General features: G+C 32.9%; 1 long non-coding RNA gene and 1 other non-coding gene across 2 annotated transcripts; one reads left to right on the top strand and one right to left on the bottom strand.

Annotated features, from left to right (window-relative positions):
* Nucleotides 1-889: 889 nt before the first annotated feature.
* Nucleotides 890-2529, bottom strand: LOC117331457. The gene is made up of 2 exons (XR_004533555.1): nt 2339-2529; nt 890-1514 (listed from the first exon to the last, which is right to left on the bottom strand). It is a non-coding gene; the product is annotated as an uncharacterized LOC117331457 (long non-coding RNA).
* Trnap-ugg lies at nt 2486-2557 on the top strand. Its single transcript has one exon. It is a non-coding gene; the product is annotated as a tRNA-Pro (tRNA).
* The last annotated feature ends 4975 nt before the right edge of the window (nt 2558-7532 follow it).

Consider the following 7532-nt stretch of genomic DNA (forward strand, 5'->3'; position numbering starts at 1 on the left):
CCCAGAAAAGCCCTTGGAAGGACTGACGGACGGATCCCAATTTGATATTTGTTGCAAAGGTGTTTCGCTGGGGATAACGAGCAATTGGTTTTCAAGTCTGGTAAGACAACTTACTGTTACTAAGTGTTGCAATTAAGAGCTTTGTCCAATCTAAAATATGTTGGAAGTAGATCAAAAAGTAACTTCTACTCAATAAAACCATGATTTTGATTTTTGAACATTATTCAAAAAGTTTCAATTTTTCCAATCATATGTGAAATCCTAAAAGCCGTAGTCTACATTGTCATCAGATCTGATCCTACACAACAACAAAGGAACCTACATTTATATTACAAAATTAATGAAATAGTTCTATTGTGATTCTATATAGCCACTGGTTACCAGGCTAGAAACTTTCAAATTATTTTGTGTGTACAGTGTAACCTGTCTAAACCGGATGTCACTGGGACCAGACAATATGGCTGGTTTACACAGGTATCCGGTTTATAGAGATCGGTAATAATCAACATCTGAGAAATGGATATTGACTTTAAACTTAAAACAAAGAAAATGTACACCCCAGCTATTCAATTACTTACTGTACAATCTTCCATGGTCAGCCCATGCAACAATAACGTAACAAATTTCAATAATGAAACATAATTTTGTTGTTTTAATACTTGAGATGCCATGGAAACCATGAAAACAGTGGAAGTTTATACACAACAGAAGTTTCATGTTGTACAGTAATATCATTTTTCAAATATTTTATACTCAATCATTGAAGGTTTTCCTTATGGCAAATGTCAGTAGCAACAATGCTGATATTCTCATAGAGTTATCAAAATACAGCTGGAGACAATTTGTATATTATAACTTCTATTTGAAACAACAACACTGAAAAACAACAGTGGTTAGTAACCATACTTTATTGCATATTATAAGGTTGAACTTCTCTTAACTAAAAGTATACAGCTTTTATCTCCTTAACGTGTGATATATTTTACTATATTATCTGTGAAAGACAATAAAACAAAATTAAAAAATTATCAAATATTTAAGTCATTGAGATTTTGTTGATTCTGACCACTTTGGATAGTTGTTAAGAGTCTTTCTGCCACAAAGTCCTGTTCTGTATCATGAAGTGCCCTGATGAAAACATCAAATGCTGTAGGCCCTCGTCTCGTAAGAATATCCAACAATTTTACAATTTTGTCTCTTGATGTTCTACATACACATATGTCCTCCTTCATATATGCAGTGAGGATATCTTCTTGAACGAGAAAGTCTACTACAGATTCTGGCATCAAGTTTCCTATAAGAAAGGTGTAATTCTTTCTGATAGCTTCTTTGTGTTTATTTTCCATTGTTCAAACACCTGATTAACACTTCAAAGTATGTCCATTCCAGTGCCAGGCGATCAAACACTTGTAGTGAATAAGTTACTTCATCAGGTACAGCAATACAGGTGTTTACTCAATGAAACAGGTGTTTACTCAATACGATGTATTGCATCGTAGTTCTTGTTGCAAAATCTGAAACCAATATAAAATATGTATTAAAATGATGTAACTGTTAAGGTTTCACATTTCATCCAATGACTACAACCAAACATCCCCCCACACCCAACCAATGATACATTCTATCTCTGTGACTACAACCAAACATCCCCCACACCCAACTCACCATACATTCTATCTCTGTGACTACAGCTAAACATCCCCCACACCCAACATTCTATCTCTGTGACTACAGCTAAACATCCCCCACACCCAACATTCTATCTCTGTGACTACAGCTAAACATCCCCAACTCACCATACATTCTATCTCTGTGACTACAGCTAAACATCCCCAATTCACCATACATTCTATCTCTGTGACTACAGCTAAACATCCCCACACCCAACCAATGATGCATTCAATGTCTGTGACTAAAGCCAAAAATCCCCTACACCCAACCCAAAATACATTTAATCTCAGTGACTACAACCAAACATCTCCCACACCCAATCAATGATACATTTCATCTCTTTGACAACAGCCGGCATCCCCCACACCCAACCCACCATACATTTCATCTAATGACAACATCCAAACATCCCCACATCCAACCCACCATACCTTTCATTTCTGTGACAACAACCAAACATTCCCCATATCAAATCCACCATACCATTACATCAGCGATCTGTTAGAGAACAGGAGAAAGGGACGTGAAGCACAGGTACTTGGGGTAAGAATATAGTAATACGAGCTATATAGTATATATAAACGTTAATTTTAGACCCGATAATGGGATCAGTCTATTCGTTTCTGCCCTCTAATAATAGGTCTGACAATTGTTATATGTTGGTTACCTGAAAACGATCTAGGCTGACACCCAACAAAAGGGAGGAACCTTCATGGTCAGACGGAAGGATTCCCATACCGGAAACCACCAATAACGAAAAGTAGGCCTTCCGGTCGTTTTATATGTCGACGTTTTTTCCACTAGATGTTACAGCGGCTTGTTGGTCTAGGGGTATGATTCTCGCTTTGGGTGCGAGAGGTCCCGGGTTCGAATCCCGGACAAGCCCGAAGTATTTTTTTCATAATTTGATTTTTTTTCTCCAGATACAAAAAAATTACAGAGTTGCATATTATGACAATAAACGTAAGTTCAGAGAGATATTATTGCGAAACAAAAATCTTAATTTTATTGTTCCATTTCCAAAAAAACTGTTCTAAAATATGATTTCCTTGTATAAACTAAATGTATCAGGTATTCAAAAGGAAATTTTTGTTATCAATTTCTGTCAATTCACACCGTTTGGTACTACCTTCCTCTGGGATCAGTCCCGTGGGGTCAGTCAACTGCCATCTCATGCTGGTAATGCTAACCAAGATTATTTCCAATAGTGTTTTAAAAAAAGGTCAAAGATGTGTTTTTATACATAAATTATAGTAAAGTTTTACCCCATCCCCAACAGGACACCCCAAGGTCATGAAATTCACAATTCCGGTAAAGCACCTTAAGGCCCTTCCATCTATAAGGAGTATAATTTGATTCTATCTTATCTGGGTCTTGAACAAATAAGTTTTGAAATTTCAGTTAATTTTACCCTTATTACCCCGCCCTAAAGGCCCCTTGTGGTTGAGGCAAATTGGTTGTCCTTTCGTCACGGAAGGTTTCTGCAAAATTTCATAGAAACTGGTCAAGGGGTTTTTGAGAAGAGGTTGAAAAGGTAAATTGTTTACAGTTTGACGACTGACAATGAAAGACAATTACATGTAAAAAGGCCTCGTCTCAGGTGACATAAAAATGGTCCAATCAAATTTGGTTAAAGGAAACAGAACTACCTGGTACATCGCAAGATGATAAAGCTACAAAGTTGCAAAGAGATTGATGGAAAAATGTAGGTGGGGCTCTCTGGACAGAAATCAAATAAATAGACAAATCAAAATGCTGCTCAGGGAAACATAATTACGTGTTACGTAATATGTGGTTATAATGCCTACCAAGTTCGAAGAGATCGGTTGATAATGTAGGAGTTTTTCGGACAAACAAAAGTTCATACTGTAATCATACTATAATACTCCTGTCAAATTTTGACCATAATAACTTTCCAAATTCTGAATTTAAGTTTTTCATATATTCGTAACAGCGTCATCTCATTATAAAGTCAAATTTCCCATTGTCAATATTGTAAAAAAATATACACATTTATATAATTCATGGAAATAAACACAAAATCGTCAATTTAATTTCAGCATTTTAATTGATATATTCCACCGGGATGATAGTCACTGTTTATAAAACAGAACTACCTAAACTGATGTGAGTTACATTGTTCAATCAGGTTTTTTAATCAGGTGGCACAAATTTTCATAATGTCAAAAATATACTCATGTAGAGTGATGTCAGACAAAATGACTTCATTTAGTGAAGATTCTCACGAACATTGTACTTGATATCACTACACCAAAGGGAATTATGGGAGAATTACAATCTGATCTTTTTCTCTTTTGTTTGTTTAGGTTAATGGCAGTGCAGATCAAATGGAAATATTTTTATTATCATTCATCTTGTTTTCATTGTCGCACATAAGATAAAACAAGCTTTGGCAAGAGGCAGATACAGCAGATATTGCAGATACAGCAGATACAGCAGATACAGTAGATATGGCAGATACAGCAGTTATAGCAGATATAGCAGCTACAGCAGATATAGCAGTTACAGCAGATACAGCAGATACAGCGGATATGGCAGATGCAGCGGATATAGCAGATACAGCAGTTACAGCAGATATAGCGGATACAGCAGTTACAGCAGATATAGCAGATAAGCAGATACATCATCAATATTTTTTTCTAAACTATGATTATGCAATTTCATATAAACTATAAATTTAATGTATATTTATACACACACACAATCACACGTGACAAATCACTTCACAAACCATACTCGCCCACTTCATCTATCATAGGAGAAAAAAATAGGGTATAACAAATATATAACTAACAATAGTTGAATTCAATTCCACCTAACAGTGATCAGAAGTAGTCAGCTTTGGATTCTTAACTTACAATTAGACAATTATCCAGAGTTAAGTTATTTTGTTTATTGAACAATTACACTGAATCCAAAACAATGACTGCATCAAACATCAGGTTTAATCATTATATCACAGATTGTAACAAAACAAAGTAGACAAAGTTAAATTAACATGACATTGTAGAATCATGATTACAAATAAACCAAAGTTAAATTTACATGAAAATGTGGAATCATGATTACAAACCAAAGTTAGATCAACAAGACAATGTAGAATCATGATTTCAAATAAAAGTTCAAATAATATGACAATGTGGAATCATGATTACAAATCAATGTTAAATTAACATGACAATGTGGAATCATGATTATAAATCAAAGTTAAAACAACATGACAATGTGGAATCATGATTACAAATCAAAGTAAAATCAACATGACAATGTGGAATCATGATTACAAATCAAAGTTAGATCAACAGAACAATGTAGAATCATGATTACAAATCAAATTAAATCAACATGACATTGTAGAATCATGATTACAAATCAAAGTTAAATCAAAATGACAATGTAGAATCATGCTTAAATCAAAATGACAATGAAGAATCATGATTAAATCAACATGACAATGTAGAATCATGATTACGAGACCTTAATGATAGACCACAGGATAATATGCTTGGTCTAGTAAGTACTGCGGACAGTAAAAACTCCTAGTGAACCACTCTTCTCTTTTATAGGTAGCTCTATACTGAACTAGATATTATGTCTGCCATAGTTTGAGGTTTCCTGGGATGAAAGGGAGTTTTAGTTAACAACTATCTTGGTCTGAACGTACATGTCAAGAATACAGGTGTAAAAGTTCCAACACTGTCACTATTTCACACCCAGACACTTACCAGGTGCTGCCTATATACTTCACATTTTCTTAATATTTGAGAGCAACAGCACAGGTTTCTAGGAATAATACTAATTTATGGTAATTAAAATCCAAATTAAATTCTGTTTAAGTAAATGTATAACATAAGATTAAATCAAAGTCATGGTTATCTATCTTCACTGAGAGCCATAATGGTGACTTTGGCCTTGTCATACACGCCGAGAAACACAGCGCCACCTATGGAAATCCATGTCACTCTTGGGACCACTCCCGCAAACAGACTGCAATAGAAACATTCTCAAATCAATATATTGATAATTTCTTTTGTACAGTGTAAAAAAATGTGGTCATATAAGTCCAAGATTATATTCAAAGTTTGTCTGGATTTGTTACATACTGGTATATCACAATACTGGTATAATATCCTGGGATGAGAATACTTTTGGGGTACAAATTGTAAATAATTATAGAATTAAAATAATTGACAAAAGGTATCTGTATGTTTTATAGGTCATATCTGATAGGAAAAGTCAATAATCCAACAGTTTTCAAACAATATGATATTGAAAATGCATTGTTGTTTTACTTACCCTCGAGCACCCTTTTCAGCATACACTGTCTTTAGTGCGAACCCTATATTGCCTGTGGCGAGTGGCGTTCCGGCCTAAGATAAAACAATTTCATAATGTCAACATTTTGCTGTTTGTAGCTTATACAAGAATGATTACATATGTTTTCAAATAAAGCATAGGACTCAAACCTATTGTATATAGATTTGTGAACACTTGATATATATAATCACTGTATTTATACCTATTGTATATAGATTTGGTGAACACTTGATATATATAATCACTCTAATTTTACCTATTGTATATTCAGATGTAGATTTGGTGAACATCTGATAGATGTACATGTATAATCCCTCTAAATATTGCATCTATTCAATCTAATTAAAATTAGACTTATGATTTCCACTCCTCACGATACATTGCAGTGTATTAAGGGAACAGAAATAATATTGTATATAGATTTGGTGAACATCTGATATATAAATATAATCACTGTAATTGTATATAGATTTGGTGAACACCTGATATATATATATAATCAATGTAATTGTATATAGATTTGGTGAACACCTGATATATATATATAATCACTGTAATTGTATATAGATTTGGTAAACATATATATATATATATATAATCACTGTAATTGTATATAGATTTGGTGAACACCTGATATATATATATATATATAATCAATGTAATTGTATATAGATTTGGTGAACACCTGATATATATATATAATCAATGTAATTGTATATAGGTTTGGTGAACACCTGATATATAAATATAATCACTGTAATTGTATATAGATTTGGTGAACATCTGATAGATGTACATGTATAATCCCTCTAAATATTGCATCTATTCAATCTAATTAAAATTAGACTTATGATTTCCACTCCTCACGATACATTGCAGTGTATTAAGGGAACAGAAATAATATTGTATATAGATTTGGTGAACATCTGATATATAAATATAATCACTGTAATTGTATATAGATTTGGTGAACACCTTATATATATATAATCAATGTAATTGTATATAGATTTGGTGAACACCTGATATATATATATAATCACTGTAATTGTATATAGATTTGGTGAACATCTGATATATAAATATAATCACTGTAATTGTATATAGATTTGGTGAACACCTGATATATATATATAATCAATGTAATTGTATATAGATTTGGTGAACACCTGATATATATATATAATCAATGTAATTGTATATAGGTTTGGTGAACACCTGATATATAAATATAATCACTGTAATTATATATAGATTTGGTGAACACCTGATATATATATATAATCACTGTAATTGTATATAGATTTGGTGAACATCTGATATATAATATAATCACTGTAATTGTATATAGATTTGGTGGGGGGGCAAAATTTTTTTTAACCTTAAATTTTACGCACTAAACAAATCGTATCCCATCTCCGCAAAATTAGGCAATAATTATCATTTCCACATCCCATGATAATTTTGATAATTTATGTTAAAGTTACGAACGAACAAACCCCCGATTTATTTCCAGAATAGAA

This window comes from Pecten maximus, chromosome 7 (assembly GCF_902652985.1).
Source record: "Pecten maximus chromosome 7, xPecMax1.1, whole genome shotgun sequence".
Taxonomy (NCBI): domain Eukaryota; kingdom Metazoa; phylum Mollusca; class Bivalvia; order Pectinida; family Pectinidae; genus Pecten; species Pecten maximus.